Below are 17,943 nucleotides of genomic sequence, written 5' to 3'. Positions count from 1 at the left end.
CAGTCCTAGAGTTAAAAATCACACACCAGGTAGTTGATGAATGAGCAGCTCTCTGAAAGCTAATGCTTCCAAATGAATCTGTTGGTCTATAACTTGGTGTTGTGTGATTTTTAACTCTAGGGCTGAGACATAGGGAGGAGAAGGCAAAGGAAATATGTGAAGCTCCTTGGATGCTGCCTGAACTGCTGTGCTCTTCCAGCACCACTAATCCTGAAGGAAATATGCAGACAGTTGGTTTGTAACATGTTTGCTAAGAACATGCCAGTGAAAGAATCAAGTGAGGGAGCGAGAAACAGCAGAGAAGGTAAATGAGGGAGATGAAAAGGGCATGGAAACTAATAAGCAGAAATTCAGAGGAGTGTGACATTAATAAATCAAATCAAAAACTGCACACTAGAAACAGGTAGCAGTGGATTGTAAACAAGGAGAAGTGGGGTTAGAGCGAGCACAAGTCGCGGGTTCGACCCAGAAACCCATCAAAAGTGGGGAAATCGCGGAGGAGCAAGGAAGCAAAGTATTGTGCAGGGTCTGATTAGTATTCAGCTCACAGAGAGCTCCTGGGATGAGCAGAGTACAGTGAGCGGCAGGCAGTGAGCCTGAGACAAGCGCCAGAACTGCAGCTGGCAAGGGACAAGTAGACAGAAGGCTAGCCCAGTGCTACTAACCACACACTCACACTCACACACACACACACAGTCTGAACATCCACAAACAGCTACTAACCTGCAGCATTTCAGATGACTGAGCTCGATCCTGATCACTGTTAAAAGGGCACAGTGGTGAACATCAATAGCGCCGTGTGTGTGTGTGAGAGAGAGAGAGTGAGCCAACTAACCGTGAGAGTGCGGCAGGATCTACAAAGTCATCGATTGATTGGGAAAAGGAGCACCTTCCAACGCTTTCTTTTCGTTAGCATTTGTTGGGATCGTTCTCGAGGCTCCGGCTCCTGAAGGGAACATCCCCCACCATTTTCCTGGAGGAAGGGGGAATAATTTGCAGCCTGTTCGACTCTTCCCCTCCGCAGAACGGAATGTCTCACTCAACTTTCCTGCGCTGCGGTAAGAAATGGACTAACACTGGGAGCCAAAGTGACCCCAGCACCGACCTGGTGATGGGGAGGGGGTGGGGTGGTGGGGAGGAAGTGCTCCCTGTCATTTCTCCGACTTTCCATTTCATTGTTGGGTGTGTTGGAAGGTTATTGTTCGTGATGTACAATAAGCGGGGCAAGCCACTTGCTGTATCCCTGCAGCTCTCCGAGGGTCAGAAGTTGAGTGAATTGGATCTGTTGTATACAGAGAGAGAGAGAGAGATTTAAAAATGTCATATTGAGTGTGAGCTCTCGGATTGTGCATGTTCAGTGCGGGCAGTGAAGTGAGGCACACAGGTGAGTAAGAGAATTCTAGACTCTCTCACATACACACTCACATAGTTCAGACCTGTTCCAAAGCCCTTCATAAAGTCCTGAGAAACGAATGGGGATTGAAGCAAAGCCAGTTCAGGTTTATTTGAGGAGCAATTCTCTCTCTCCCTGTCTGAAAACTACACTTGCAGGTTGATAATGATTCCGTGTGTTCAGATATTTATCAGAGTGTTTGAACCAACACATTACTCTGTTTCAATGATTAGAAAGTGAGTTGACAGTTTTGCACCAATATGGTTTCTGAGCGCTTGCCCTGTGCCCCTCTTCCCTCTCAGAAACTAGAGATTGTTAAGAAATTATTTAATCACATCGCTCAAGGTTAGTAGAAGCGCGGGTATTGTAAATACAAGGGAGAGGGGTGGGAGAGAGAGGAGCTGGCGGCGATGGGAGAAATCAGCTAGCATTATTCATTGGGAAGGTCATAGTTAACGTTACCCCTGTTCAGTAACTTTCTCCTCGCCCCCACCCCATCCCACTCCCAAAGACTTTACCGCCTCATTCCCACTGACTCCCGCCATCCTCTGTTAACCTCCGACTAACACTCCAACCGCGCTATTTGACTGCATGGGGCATCACAACTCGGCACAGCCAGAGGGTGCAAGCCTCTCTGCCCTAACCGAGGGTGGTGTGCAGAAGAAAGTAACAATAAATGGACTAAGAACTTTCTATTCCTAAGGCACTGCGACCCCCTCCGTGGCATTGCTGGTGTGGAGCCAGGGGAACAGGCGACTTGCCCTTTGGACTATGACCATTCTGACGAGAGAGTCTCTCAGTCCCAGCTGGGAGCTGAGCACTGCAACTCAGGCAGTGTTAATGCAGCGAGAAGGAGACCAGGCCGCTTTGTCGTGGGATGTACTGGGTCAACAGTTAGTTAGTGCACCGACCTCAAGGTACAACAAGTGGGAAGCCAGTGGCAGATTGGGGGGGGGGAGTACAGTATTACGGCACATTGAGGATGTGAGTTAGTTCACCTGCAATGGCCAATTCCATGGGAACCCTGCTGTAACATCAGAGTGTGTATTGGGACAAGGCATGTCAAATCTGACCCAATTACATCCGTGAGATGGACACGGTAATCCTGACAGTTGCAGGCTTCTTAAAGGATTTCCGACAAGGAGGACCAGAGAGCGCGGGAGAAACCGAGCAGCATCTGTTACACAGAGAGAGAGAGAGAGAATGTCGGGTCAAGAGATACCCCTGGTCCTGCTGCGTGTCTCTCTCGCTGGTTTTGTTCCAGCCTTTCAGATGCTCAACCCCTGCCTTTGATTGGCAGCCGCTCCCGAAGTGAACTCTGGCCCCACGAGGGTCAGGGAGATGAGATCCCGGGGCCTATTTCAAGGAGTTGAGTGAGGTGATAGGATCAGGCAGAGTGTGGGTGAAAATAGAGAAAGTGGAACTCTGTACTGCAATGTGAGCCTCAAAGTCTGGAAGGCCCAGCCCTTTCAGAAATGAGAACAAGCCGTTAAAGTTTACTAATTGTCATTAAAATTGCACATCAGGTGTTTGTCAGACAGCTGCTGATTTTGCTTTCGTAACGACAGACTATTTCAGAATGAAATTCATTCTGTGAATCATTTTGAACGTGTAATCATAATGAGGTGCTATCTAAATGCATTTTTTATGTTCTATTAATATTGCGAGTAATAAATCTGCTCGAACTGTTAGTATGATGGCAATTTAACGGTTTGAAATTTAACAATTATATAAATAATCCAAGACGTTGGCTCATTATCCCATGCATAAAGTATGGGAGCTCTGCAGCTAGTTCCAAGTCTGAGATTCACTTCCAGTTATCCTTTATGTTCTATATATAAACCATCTGAGCCCTCACTGATGTGTGAGACCTCTAACACTAACTGTAGAGACTGCTTCTGAATTACTTTTCTCAAAGCTGATGCAATGCAGCAGTTATATATATATATATATATAAACCTTTTTGCCAGTCCCAATTATTTTGTTCTACTTCCAGGAGGATAGGTTAACTTCAGACTGAGCTGCAATTAATCTATATATACACTGGGTTAAAGGTGAGACTAGGACAAGGCCGCACTTGAGAAGAGACAGGAAATTGGTTAAACCCTGGATGTCAGAAAAATGGGCTACAGGGAAGTAAAGTGGAAATGAGATGGGCTCAGTTGCTCCTGTAGAGAGCACATGACAGGCTAAATGGCCTCATTATGTGTTGTAACTTTGTCATTCTATGAAGATGTGTTTTATAGAGGGTGTTGCTTTGCCAGCTTTGGGAAAATTGAGAGGGTGAGTGTGGACTTGCTGGGCCGAAGGGCCTGTTTCCACACTGTAGGGATTCTACAGAACAAAAATAAATGTAAATACCTCTCTTACCAGCTCAAACTGCTCACTCCTCTGCTGTGCCAGACTGCCCAATTCAAGTCACCATTAGTGAAGATAACCAATGCATCACCACAACTTATATTCAACCAATCATTTACTAGAGCTGTTCTGGCATATTGAGACTGTCCATGTAAATATAAATGAGCATTCAGCTAAAACCTGGAGCATTGTTTACCATTTTATTCCACCTCCTTCATGAGCTGCATCGTGACTGTAGACAAGATGAACGGAATGGACAATGAGAATGATCAAACATTGTGAACACTTCATTACCTGGAGAGGTATAGACTCAGTGTGTATCTGCTTCGGGTCTTTCCATTCCAAAAGGCAATGGACGTAGGTGATATGTTGGACGAGTGTGGAATTAGGGATCATTTATTTCTAACCGAGGAAATGGGTACTGTGATTAGAAATACAGATGTTTTAGTTTTCTCAAAGCTACAGGATTCTGGAGGTAATAACAAGAACTGATTTTTTTTTTCAGTTAGAGTCATAGAGTCACAGAGATGTACAGCACGGAAACAAACCCTTCGGTCCAACCCGTCCATGCCGACCAGATATCCCAACCCAATCTAGTCCCACCTGCCAGCACCCGGCCCATATCCCTCCAAACCCTTCCTATTCATATACCCATCCAAATGCCTCTTAAATGTTGCAATTGTACCAGCCTCCACCACTTCCTCTGGCAGCTCATTCCATAAACGTAACACTCTCTGCGTTAAAAAGCTGCCCCTTAGGTTTCTTTTATATCTTTCCCCTCTCACCCTAAACCTATTTCTGGACTCTCCGATCCCAGGGAAAAGACTTTGTCGATTTATCATATCCATGCCCCTATAATTTTGTAAACCTCTATAAGTTCACCCCTCAGCCTCCGATGCTCCAGGGAAAACAGCCCCAGCCTGTTCAGAGTCTCTCTATAGCTCAAATCCTCCAACCCTGGCAACAGCCTTGTAAATCTTTTCTGAACCCTTTCAAGTTTCACAACATCTTTCCGATAGGAAGGAGACCAGAATTGCATGCAATATTCCAACAGTGGCCTAACCAATGTCCTGTACAGCCGCAACATGACCTCCCAACTCCTGTACTCAATACTCTGACCAATAAAGGAAAGCATGCCAAACGCCTTCTTCACTATCCTATCTACCTGTGACTCCACTTTCAAGGAGCTATGAACCTGCACTCCAAGGTCTCTTTATTCAGCAACACTCCCTAGGACATTACCATTATGTGTATAAGTCCTGCTAAGATTTGCTTTCCCAATGATTTTTCTTCTGGACAGCTTAGGTATTCATGCACAGGATGTGGGTATCACTGGCTAAGCCAGCATTTATTGCCCAGAGGGTGGTTAAGAGACAACCACATTGCTGTGGGTGATATGAAGACCAGACCAGTTAAGGAAGGCAGTATCTCTCCCTAAACATTAGTGAACCAGATGTTTCTATCCCCTCAACAATGGATTCATTGTCACTATTAGACTCTTATTTCAATCTGGAATTAATTGGACTCTTAATTCCAGATTTTAATTGGATTCAAACTCCACCATCTGCCTTGGCAGATTTGACTCCAAGTCCCCAAAACATTAGACATAAGTAGAGATTGCTGGAAAAGCTCAGCATGTCTGGTAGCATCAGTGAACAGAAATCAGAGTTAACATTTCAGGTGGAGTGGCCCTTCCTCAGAACTCATTGAACCTAAAACGTTATTTTTGATTTCTCTCCACAGATACTGCCAGACCTGTAGAACTTTACCAGCAATTTCTATTTTTGTCTCTGATTTACAGCATCTATAGTTCTTTTAGTTTCCCCAAAATATTACCTGGGAATCTTTGGTTTATTGGTAAAGCAATAATGTCACTAGGGCCATTATCTTCTCTGCGGATGGTTAGGTAGAGTGGAACATAAACTCAGATATGGACTGATTGTGCCAAATGACCTGTTGCTACATAAAATATCCTACGTAACCTATCTATTCTTTCATGGGATGTATGCATCACTAAAGGAACCAGGATTCCTTAATTAGCCCATCCTTAATTAGTCTGGGGAATGGAGTGGTGTACTAGCTTCTTGAACCTCTGCAGTTCATGGGGCTGTAGGTAGATCCACAATACTATCTGGGAGTGCATTCCAGGATTTCAGCCTAACGGCAATAAAGAAATAGCAAGTCAGTATGATGAGCATCTTGGAAGCGCACTTAACCATGGTGGTGTTCCCATGTAACAATTGCCCTTGTTCTGAGAAGTATCTGAGAAGTTACTACAGTGTATCTCAAAGATAAAAATCACACAACACCAGGTTATAGTCCAACAGGTTTATTTGGAAGATAAAAATCACACAACACCAGGTTATAGTCCAACAGGTTTATTTGGAAGCACTAGCTTTCGGAGCGCTGCTCCTTCATCAGGTGGTTGTGGAGTAGGACCATAAGACCCAGAATTTATAGCAAAAGAATACAGTGTTGTGCAAGTAAACTGATATATTTAACAAATAAATAACAATTTATTCCTAGCCTCTGACCTGCTTGTGTATCCACAACATTATTGTGGAATGAAGAATTCCAGTAATAAGTTTGAACTTCCTGAGACATGGTTGGTCACCTTTTGAGGAATCCACAATACATTTTTGACACGTTCCTTCTCTGGAGGAGAGGAAAAGGAAAGATTGGGAATATTGGAAGAGGTGCAATTAAAAGCCTGGTAAACACACATAAGTCTGATGACCTTTTTCTCATCTAAAGTGTTCAATTTAAATAGATCAGTATATTTAGTCACACTTGAAACCTAAGAGCTGTACAATTGCAGATTTCACCAAAGTGCAGTGAGTGTGTAACTGAGTTGGTTTTGGAAAGATACCAGAGCTGCCATTTAGCGGTACTGCAAAACCCGTCATGTTTCATATGATTAATTCAAATCAAAATTATGATAAAACAAACAAGGAAGAAATGTGGCTGTGTACTTCACAAAATAGCTTTGAAAATTATATTCAAGACATAAAAAGTTAGACAGGACCATCAACTGGAAAATTTATGCAGTTGACACCTAGGATTTACAAATCAGAACCTAATGAAAAAATTCTGATGGCTTCTCTATTGAAATCAATGTACTACATATTGCGCATGCTGGATCGACTCCTAGGCTGGTGCATATGGTGAGTTAAAGAATATGGACTTTGTATTAACAATCACTGCTTCTTTATGTTGCTGTCTCACTTTCCATTTCTTTGTTTTTCTCTTTTACCTCTTTCCCTATAATTCTGTTCCTTGCTTCCCTTTCTATCATTTTCAGCTTCTCTTTCTTCCTTCCTGTTGGCTTCAATGTAATAGGGATGAAATGGGCCATTTGTGGAGGAACTGAAGAGAAAATGTGGTTCCATTGGCTCTCCTCACATTGACTCTGCATATTCATTTTTGCCTCCCTTTCCCATCACATCCCCTTCACCTTTCCAGTACTTTCTCCAATTCCCACCATCCCTTCACTACTTCTTCCTTTCCCCCTTCTTTTTCTCTTTTAAATCACTATAACCAGCCTCCACCTGTCTTTGCTCTGCATAGATCATCTCAACCTCATTTTTTTTTGTGTGTGAGCAGACCCCATCACTATTCCTATTCCTATTTGGTTCTCCAAAGATTGGGTAGCTAGAAGTTTCTTTTCTCGTAAGCCATTCCTTCCTGGTTTATTCACTTTTTTTTGCTGTCATAATTCAATTTGCAGAAATTAAATCAGTTTGCAAAAAGGTGTCTACTTATTTGTTTATCTCTCGCCTACTTTGTCTCACAGAGGTTAGCAACTGGAATGTGTAAGTAATAATTAACAATTAACTTTTTGAATTAATCCTAAAAGAGATAATTGGCTTTAACATTCTGCTAGTGTTTTCTGTGAAAAATGATCGAACATTACCATTGTCTCCTGTCTCTACCCCTTCATCTCATATTCCTTCCGGCGCTCTCTCCCTTGACCTTTCTCTGTAATTATCTCCCCTCCACTTAATGTACTTTCTAATAGTTCAAAAATTAAAAGGAAAATTGCTATATAATCTTCCACTCTCTTTTGTCTGCCCCTGTATTTTTAAATGCTATGTAATTTTGAATTGTCCATTTGCAATACTATTTATTGGATAGAAAATACTAGAGGCTCAATAAAAATATTTTACCAGTATTAAGATAACAATCCAGAAGCTCATGAAAATTTGTAAAAGCAGTCTGATTATTTGTGGACGAGAAACAAAAAGATTAGCATGTGATTAAAAGGCCCATATACAACTCTCTGGTTCTACACCAAATTGTCCCTGTCAAAGGTAAACAATAACTCTTGCCTTGTTGGTATTCTGCACAACTGAATGGTACATGATGGGAAAATTAACTGCATTGTGTATGTTCAGACTGAATAATCCACAAACACCTCAGCTAGTTACAAGTCTAGGTGCTTAGGAAAGGCTACAGCTTTTAATTAAACCAAGAAACGCCATTGAACTTATCCAACTGAGAAATTGTTTTGGAGGAGTCTGTTTTTTTAGGTGTAAATACTTGTTTTGGACTTTTTAAATTCTGTCAAAAGTGAAAACATTTTCAGAAAGCATTTTGGACAATATTTATGAATCTAGTGGCCGTGCTGAATAATTCCAAGGTGGCATTCTCTCTTAAAAATAGGAGCTAATGCGTGATTCAAAATCAAGAGATTCTGGGACAGTGAGCATGGTATCATTGACATTCAAAACACCTGTTGCCACCTAGAAATATAATAAATGTCACAGATCCCTACCAAACCTAATATTGTGATGACCAGGCCCCAGAGAAGTTACGGTTTTAGGTGTGATATCCAAATTTGTGAAAGATGTGAGCAACATGTCTCCTTTTCTTTATTCGCCTATGCTGTAGGTTGGTTGGAACATGCTTAATTTCGAAAGGATCATTTCCCTTGTTGATATCTTTCTCCCAGGTGCAAAATGAACTAGCATTGTAAAAGGAGCCAATTTAAGCAAGCTTTTTTGAATTATGCTCATGAGAGTTGATTAATAATTAAATGCGAGAATTAGCAATGCATCACAAATATACATAGATTAGCAATAAGAGGTAAGTTCAAAAGGATAAGTGTTTTAAAAACCAAATGAACTGATCAGTCTTTGAATTGTTCATGATGAGCATTGAACACTACAACTTTTGCTTTAGAAGGTACAGGCACCATTGACTTTGAGCAGTTGTTTTGTTTTTGAGATGTTTGGTTTTGCAGGCTGATTGAGGCTTCTTCATCCTAATTTCTTTTTTGTAACTGGTTCCTAGCACTCAGGGAGAGAGAGGGTCATCCTTCTCCTATAAACATCGGTAAGTAGGGGATAGTTCTTCAACTGTGACTTTAACAGCACGCTAAAACTCAGACACAAGCTGGAACATATGAGAGTATTCAGACCACTAGTCTCTTCTAGTAGAGTTGAAACTGGCTTTTTATCCTTTATTGTATATTCCTGGAGGATAAAACAGAAATGTCAGCAAGAGCTGGCTTTGTATGAGGGAATGGTAGACAGTCAGCTCCCCCCTCATTCTTGCTACGTGTTACATCTCTACCTGTTTAAAGTTTCCCAGATAATTTATATGTGTGACATTTCATGGGCTCCACACAGGACTTTGCTACAGTCATTAAATTTAATTCCACTGCATTTTCTGTGGCAGTCCCCTTTTTAAGCACAACACATCACGGAACCAAATGTTTAAAAATACCCATGTATTTCATAACTCTCATCTATTGTCACAACAATATATGAAGTTACATTTTACACCTCAATAGGGCACCATTTCCATTGTGGTCTGAAATTGGGTTGCAGAAAATGTGGATTGAGAAATTCTGGTGAATCCATTTTGGGTTTGATCTTGGATGATGCATACCTCGACCTGCCCAGTGGAAATGGCCTTATGTCTCACTGGAATTCTGGATGTTTGCAGATGGTTAATGTGGGATTTAAGTTACAAACTCTTATGACCGAATCTTCCCTTTTTATTTTGCACCTTGTTGAAGGGTCACTGAGAACTCTAGCTGTTTGTCACAATCTAGTGTCCTTTCATCTAGAATTGCTGCAGCACGTTTTATCATATATCTCATACCCTGGCAAGTATGGTAATGCAACCACGTCTTTGTCATATTCTGTATCCAAACTCCTTTTAAACTTTCTGTAGGGCAAGAGGCCAGGTTGTGCTACAGTGTTGCCTTGCCCCAGAATCTAACCACCCCTGTGCAGATCGCTACTGCAGGGCCATATTAAAGTGGGCCATGATATTTGAATGCACACACAACAAATGGAAAAAGGATCCTGTTTCATGTTTCTTTCACATGTTGGCTGTGGAGTTGAATCACGTAAATATACTTGAGGTCAGTTTATTCAAAATTCCATTGATATGTTTTCGACCCAGTTCCCCCACTCCTCTCACAATGAGAGGTAAAGCCATTATTTATAATTGAATTGGTGAATTCCTAATCAAAATGGTATTTACAGAATGGCACAAATAGATTGTGACATTACCAGCATTCTCTTTGTTAAGAAATGACCGGTTTTTCTATTTCTACAATTTCTGACCCTTGCCCCGAATTCATTTACCTACACAACAGCATCCACACACTGAAGGCAATCCATTGTGTAAAATGAGTTGAAGTGTCTTAACAACATCAAGTGTTGAGTAAATGCAAGCTCTGTTACATTGATATTAGTAACGGATCTCCAGTGGTGTTAATCACAATGTATTGGGAGATAAGCCTTTTATAATGGCAACAAAGTTATGCCATGTAAAGCATGTTATAATACACAATGTTTACAACAAAATACATCTTTTTTGTGTGTAACTGGATCTTTGCCTGTGTCTGATCTTACTCGACTCTTATATCTTTGAGATATTAAACCAAGCCATTTTCCTCCAACACTTTCATGGGACTGTCCTTGGATGGATCCAGTTCTACTTACCCAGTCACAGACAGAGCGTATATAACAATAGATTCACTTTTTTTGCCTCATGATTGTCACCTTCAAGCCACCTGAAAGTCTACCCTTCGGCAAACCATCTTCCTCAATTAAATGCTGCTGCACATGAGCACCTTTGGTGATCTCTCATCTCCACTTCACACCGCCATCCCTGAACCATCAGCCCCCTTGTCTGACATCCAGTTCTGAATGAGTCACAATCTCTCCAGTCCAACTCACGAAAGATCATGGCCATCAACATTTGGCTTTCATTGTCACTGTCACCTCTTTGTCATCTTCCATCCTAACCAAGCTGTCTTAATTGATCCAAAACTGAGTTGTAATTCATATGTGCTTTTATAACAGCACTGCTTATTTCTGCTCAGTGCAAACTTCAGCCCTTACTCAAGCCATTTTCCATCAAAACCCTTACAGATATCTTTATTACTTTCTACCTCTCCTTGCTGACTGACCTTGCATGTAAATTAGCTACAGATCACAATACCTAAATTAGAAGTCAGTCTCTCGCTCCAGCCAGTCAATGAGATAGAAGAACAAAGAGAAATATAGTTACTTCACATCACATACAAAGAAAAGATTATCTGTTTATGAGAGTTTGTTAAATTCATTGGTGATTGTGTTCACTACATTACCTGTGAAATATAGTCAGTGTTAACTTAATTGGCTGGAAAGCATTTTGGGACATCTGGTGGCCATGAAAAGCACTCTATAAATGTAAGCCTTCTTTTCTTTCTGAAAATGCATCATAAGATAAAAATGAGCCTCTATTCAACTTTGAGGTTTAGGGTCAATTATTGTTCATCTATAATGCACGCAAGCATATTGCATTTAAGGTGGTAACAGTTTAAAGAAATACAATGAACAACTAATCTACTTCATTGAAGTATGAAAATGTTCTGCATGTCTGTGCTGCCCAGCTATTTTCTGCCACTATCCTTTTTCTTATAACTTTCTTTGTAACTTGTGAGTTGTCTTGTTCATTTTATTGCCTGTGATTATAAGTTGGTGAATATCATTTGGATATGGCAAGGTTCTCTAATCTGTCAACTACGTTTTCCTTTTCTATCTTAACATTGGGAATTTTCTTTATCCTGTCAAAGTTTTGATATTTGTGTGATAACAATCCTAAATCAATTAATTTTCCAATTTCTCTGGATTCCTGGTTCTTTTATTCTAAATTCTACATATTTCTTTTTCTCTCCTTTAGTTTTAACATGTTTTATTCTTTAGTTTGAAGTTTTCCTTCAGTTCTTTCATTATCCATAAACCCCATAATTAATTATTTCCTGCGATGCCAATGGAATGATTTGTAAAGACTTCCTCATGGCTTTCAGTCTCTTTACCAATATATTTGCCCCCATTTGCCAAATTTAACCCCGCTCTAATTTTCTCACAATTTGCTCTTACCCCATGGTCGGCTCATTCATAAAGTCAGGAAGTATGGGATACAGGGAGATTTGACTATCTGGATTCAGAATTGGTTGGCTGAGAGAAGACAGAGAGTGGTTGTAGATGGAAAGTATTCTGCCTGGAGGACAGTGTTGAGTGGGGTCCCACAGGGCTCTGTTATTGGGCCTCTGCTCTTTGTAGTTTTTAGAAATGACTTGGATGAGGAGGTTGAGGGATGGGTTAGTAAATTTGCAGATGGCACTAAGTTTGGAGGTGTCGTCGATAGTATTGAGGGTTATTGCAGGCTGCAGCGCGACATAGACAGGATGCAGAACTGGGCTGAGAAATGGCAGATGGAGTTCAACCTGGATAAATGCGAAGTGATGCATTTTGGAAGATCGAACTCGAATGCTGAATATAGGATTAAAGATAGGATTCTTGACGGTGTGGAGGAACAGAGGGATCTGGGTGTGCAAGTACATAGATCCCTCTAAGTTGCTACCCAAATGGATAGGGTTGTTAAGAAAGCATATGGTGGTTTGGCTTTCATTAACAGGGGGATCGAGTTTAAGAGCCGTGAGGTTTCACTACAACACTACAAGTCCCTGGTGAGACCACATTTGGAATATCGTGTCCAGTTCTGGTCGCCCTACTATAGGAAAGATACAGAGACTTTGGAGAGGGTGCAAAGGTTTACCAGGATGCTGCCTGGACTGGAGGGCTTGCCGTATGAAGAAAGGTTGAATAAACTTGGACTTTTCTCTCTGGAGAGAAGGAGGAAGAGAGGTGACCTTATCGTGGTATACAAGATAATGAGAGAAATAGATAGAGTCAATAGCCAGAGACCTTTCCCCAGAGCAGGATTGACTGGTATGAGGGGTCATAGTTTGAAGATATTAGGAGAAAAGGATAGAGGAGACAAGAGGAAGGTTCTTTACGCAGAGAGTTGTGAATGCATGGAGTGTGTTCCCTCTGGTGGTGGTGGAAGCAGAGTCATTAGGGATATTTAAGCTGGACTGCTGGACATGCACATGCAGTGAGTTGAGGGGTGCATAGATTAAGTTATTATATTTTACATTAGGATTAAACCTCAGCACAACATCATTGGCCTGTTCTGTACTGTACTTTCTACGTTCTATGTTCTATGTCAGTCTGATCTACTTTGTCCTATTTATGATCCTATCAATCCTAATCTTTAACTTTATTATTTTGTGATCACTATTAGTGAAATGCTCCCACCCTCTTTTACCTATTCTGCTATATTACCCATAATAAAACCTAACAGTCAGTTTTCTTTTCCCCCTTGTCATACTTGCATTACTGTATGAGCATGTACTCCTGAATGGGCTGTAAAACCTGAAATTCCTCTTGTCCTTTTGCTGTTACTTCCCACCACCTTATTTGATGGTAGTTATCCCCGTGATGATTATTTAATGTCTACTGTTCACCTTGTAAGATTATGCAAATAATCCTTCCTCCAATTCTCTTCAGCGGCACAGGCTGCTCAGTGGTTAGCACTGCTGCCTCACAGCACCAGGGACCCAGGCTCAATTCCAGCCTCGGACGACTGTTTGTGTGGAGTTTGCACACTCTCCCAGAGTCTGCATGAGTTTCCTCCCACAGTGCAAAGATGTGCAGGTTAGGTGAGTTGGTCATGCTAAATTGCCCGTGGAGTTAGGTGCATTAGTTAGGGATGGTGGGTCTGGGTGGGTTGCTCTTCAGAGGGTTGGCTTGGGCTGAAGGGCCTGTTTCCCCGCTGTGGGGAATCTAGTCTCCTGTTATTGTTGGTCTTCGGTGTGCTGTAATGAGGACACGTTTTATCTTTGACTCACCCTAAAGAGATTCTGTATCTACAATACTGCCAATTACCTCTACTTTCCTCACTGCTCTCATTCTGCTTTTCTGTTTTCCCTCCTTTATTCCCAAATGTGCAATATCTTACAACAGTTTAGTTGATGATTTGATTTTCCATGTAGTCACATTTCATCCACTCCTTCTATGCTCATAAGATCTCTGCCAATTATTGACTGAAGTTCAACCATCTTTTTTGAATATCGGGTGGATCATTTTACCAGAAATTTAAATTGGTTTTACACTATTTAGCGTCGTAAAGTTGTGCAGCACAGAACAGACCCTTTGGTCCAACTCATCGATGTCAACAAGATATCCTACATTCATCCAGTCCCATTTGCCAGCATTTGACCCATATCTCCCTAAACCCTTCCTATTCATATACCCATCCAGATGTCTTTTAAATGTTGTAATTGTACCAGCCTCCACCACTTCATCTGGCAGCCCATTCCACATACTCACCACCCTCTGCGTGGAAGCATTGCTCCTTACCTCCCTTTGATATCTTTCCCCTCTCACCTTAAACCTATTCCATCTAATTTTAGACTCCCCTACCCTGGGGAAAAGGTCTTGGCTGTCCACCCTATCTATGCCCGTCACGTTTTATAACTTAATAGCCAGAGATTTTTCCCCAGGGCAGAATTGACTGGCATGAGGTGTCATAGTTTTCAGATATTAGGAGAAAGGTATAGAGGGGACGTAGAGGTAGGTTCTTTACGCAGAGAGTTGTGAATGCATGGAATGCGTTGCCAGCGGTGGTGGTGGAAGCAGAGTCATTAGAGACATTTAAGTGACTGCTGGACATGCACATGGATAGCAGTGAATTGAGGGGTGCATAGGTTAAGTTATTTTATTTTACATTAGGATTAATCCTCGGCACAACATCGTGGGCCAAAGGGCCTGTTCTGTGCTGTACTTTTCTATGTACTATGTTGTATGTTCTATAAGGTTACCCCTCAGTATCTTCATGATGCTTCATGGAATGTGGGATGTGAGCACCACTGATCTCTTTGTTTAGGTAATTACATTACGTTTATGCTGTGTGATATTATTCAATCTTTAGCCATTCATGTTACCCTTATTTCTTCCTTCATTTTGTATTTTGTTATCTCTATAATTTACTATTCCAATATTCTTCTGGTTACCTTTCACTTCCTACCCCACAAAAACTTAAGTCCATCTAAAACTAAATTAATAATGTTCTAATTTGTGCCAAGTCCAATTTGACTATTAGCCTTGGGCCTATTGACCAACATTGATCCCTGTTCCAGCTGCCCTGGCCTAGCCTCTCCCTATCTCTCCTTTCTAGTTCTGCAATGCTGAGCTCTACACTTCTCCAACTCTGCCGGCTGGTGTATCCCTAAATGTCTTCAACAATGGTGGCTGAACCTTCAGCTGTCTAAGCTTTGTGCCTTAAAAATTAATGCTCGGTTCAATGAAGAGTGTGGGAGCACATGCTGTAGCAGCAACAGGCATTCCGAAAGATCAGGTACAAACCTGGTGAAGCTACAACACAGGACTACTCGCATACCATTCAGCAGAAGCAGCAAGTGACAGACAGAGTTAAGTGATTCCATAGCCAACAGGTCAGATCTAAGTTCTCAATCCTGCCACATCTAGCTATGAATGGTGGTGGGTAATCAAACAACTCACTCATAGAGGAGGCTCCACAAACATCCCCGTTCTCAATGATGGAAGACCCCAACACACCAGTGCAGAGAAAGTCATGCTGAAGCATTCAAAACGATCTTCTGCCAGAATGACCAAGTGGATGATCCATCTCAGCCTCCTTCAGATGTCGCCAGCACCACATTTACCAATCTGATTCACTCCACATCATATTAGGAAATGGTTAGAGGCACTGAATACTGACAGGGCAATGAGCCCTGTCAACATTCCAGTAATAGTACTGAAGCCACATATTTCTAAACTTGCAGCACCCCTAGATGAGCTGGTCCACTACAGTTACATCACTGGCATCTAACCGACAGTGTGGAAAATTGCCCCGGTATGTCTTAGCTGCACAAAGCAGGACAATTCAATCCGGCCAATCAGTCCACTGTCAATCATCAGTAATGTGATGGAATAGTGCTATCAAACAGCACATACTCAGCAATAATGTATTTGTCGATGCACAGGGTCTGGCAGGGTCATGCATTTCCTAACCTCATTACAGGTTTGAGCTTGGACAAAGAAGATAAAGTCCAGGATTTGGTGAGTGATTGCCCTTGACATCAAGACTGTATTTCATTGAATGTGGCATCAAAGAGCCAAGCAATGATGGAGTCACTGGGGGTCTGGGGCAAAGACTCTGCTAGTTGGAGTCATATCTGACACAGGGGAAGACAGTTGTGGCTGTTGAAGGTCAGTCATCTCAGATCTCTGCAGGAGTTCCTCAGGGTGGGGTGCTTGGTCCAAACACCTTCAGCTGCTTCACCAATGGCCTTCTCTCCATCGTAATGCCATAAGCTGGGATGTTTGCTGATGATTGCACAATGTTCAGCATTATCCACAACTCCTCAAATACTGAAGCAGTCCATATTCGACCATAAGACCATAAGACATAGGAGTGGAAGTAAGGCCATCCGGCCCATCGAGTCCAGTCTGCCATTCAGTCATGGCTGATGGGCATTTCAACTCCACTTACCCACACTCTCCCCCAGCCCTTAATTCCTTGCACGATCAATACTTTATCAAGTTCCGGCCTCCACTGTGCTCCGTGGCAATAAATTCCACAGGCCTGACAGTCTCTGGCAGAAGAAATGTCTTCTCATTTCTGTTCTAAACTGACCCCCTCTAATTCTAAGGCTGTGCCCACGCGTCTGTTTTAAAAAATTCTCAAGGTCAGGTTCGTAGGAGAGTAGTCTGACACAGAACAAACGACCAAGAGGCGAGTCTGCTAGAATATGGGCATTTTATTCCCCGCAGCGTCGCCACAACTAGGTCTCATACAACGGGTCTGGCTTATACTCACTCTACATGTTACCGGAACTGGGAGCCGTCAGTTCTCGTAGAGCGGTTGCCAACAACCCACGCTCGGCGGTTAAACGTAACCCCGGAGCAGACTCACCAAACTGGAGACTTTTCCAGCTGATATACTCTTTTCCAGATATAAACATTCATGTGAACAGCAGAGCAAGGCTAAAAAACACATTCCATTCTGGTTACATACAGATAAGAAGATTCACACGGGGAGGTGTGTAATAAGATTCACACGGGACTAAGCAACACCTCCATTCCGGTTAGATTCACACATGTATTGGGACATAATTTTTAACCGTTTCACCACAGCAACATTTGTTGCTTAACAGAAACAAATTTCCAGCATCAACTCTTTCTAAACCATGCAGGAACAGGACAAACTACAGATTCAAAAACACCAGCAACGGTTCTCCTTCAAGATCCTCCGCTCCACGCTCGCAGCAATGCGCCGAATGCTCCGCTCTCTACAGTCATCCCTGCCTCAGCTGAGAGCCACACTCTCTCAGAATTGCAAAGGACCCACTCTGTACTACATCCTCAGGAGAATTCATACTCTCAAAAATCAGTATTTCAATTTCATCTCAAACACCAAAAACTGTAAGTACAACAAACTTTTATCTACCTACCTCCATAACCAGCGCTCCTCAAACATTCCAGAAGATTCCCCTGGCTTCGGAAACTACACAGATACCATTAGCCATGCGGCTGATGCAGCTGCCACCCCCACGTTGATTATGATGTCACTTCCGCCCCATCATGGCCACTCCCACAACCACTTCCACCCCTCACAATTCCTCATGCAGCCACTTCTGGCCCTCACATCATCGCCGATGCCATACGCTCAGTGACTTCCGCCACCCCTACTGCCGTGTCTGCCTCCACTTCCGTCCCCACCAACGCCACTCACCTGCATTCTGCTGACACGCCCCCCACAGCCCCCACTGTCACTATCCCCACCCCCCAGAACCCCGAGGGGAACACTACCCCTGCTCA

The 17,943-nt window shown here is 42.4% G+C and overlaps 1 protein-coding gene across 1 annotated transcript in view; it reads left to right on the top strand.

Annotated features, from left to right (window-relative positions):
• The first annotated feature begins 212 nt into the window (after positions 1-212).
• Positions 213-17,943, top strand: part of syndig1l (synapse differentiation inducing 1-like) — a 174,382-nt gene continuing 156,651 nt past the window's right edge. The window contains exon 1 of the mRNA XM_043697097.1: positions 213-1,058. The gene's annotated coding sequence lies outside the window, so the exon portion shown is untranslated. The remainder of the gene's footprint in view (positions 1,059-17,943) is intronic.

The sequence above is a fragment of the Chiloscyllium plagiosum genome, chromosome 10 (genome assembly GCF_004010195.1).
Source record: "Chiloscyllium plagiosum isolate BGI_BamShark_2017 chromosome 10, ASM401019v2, whole genome shotgun sequence".
NCBI lineage: Eukaryota > Metazoa > Chordata > Chondrichthyes > Orectolobiformes > Hemiscylliidae > Chiloscyllium > Chiloscyllium plagiosum.
This window is presented reverse-complemented; position numbering and strand designations above follow the sequence as displayed.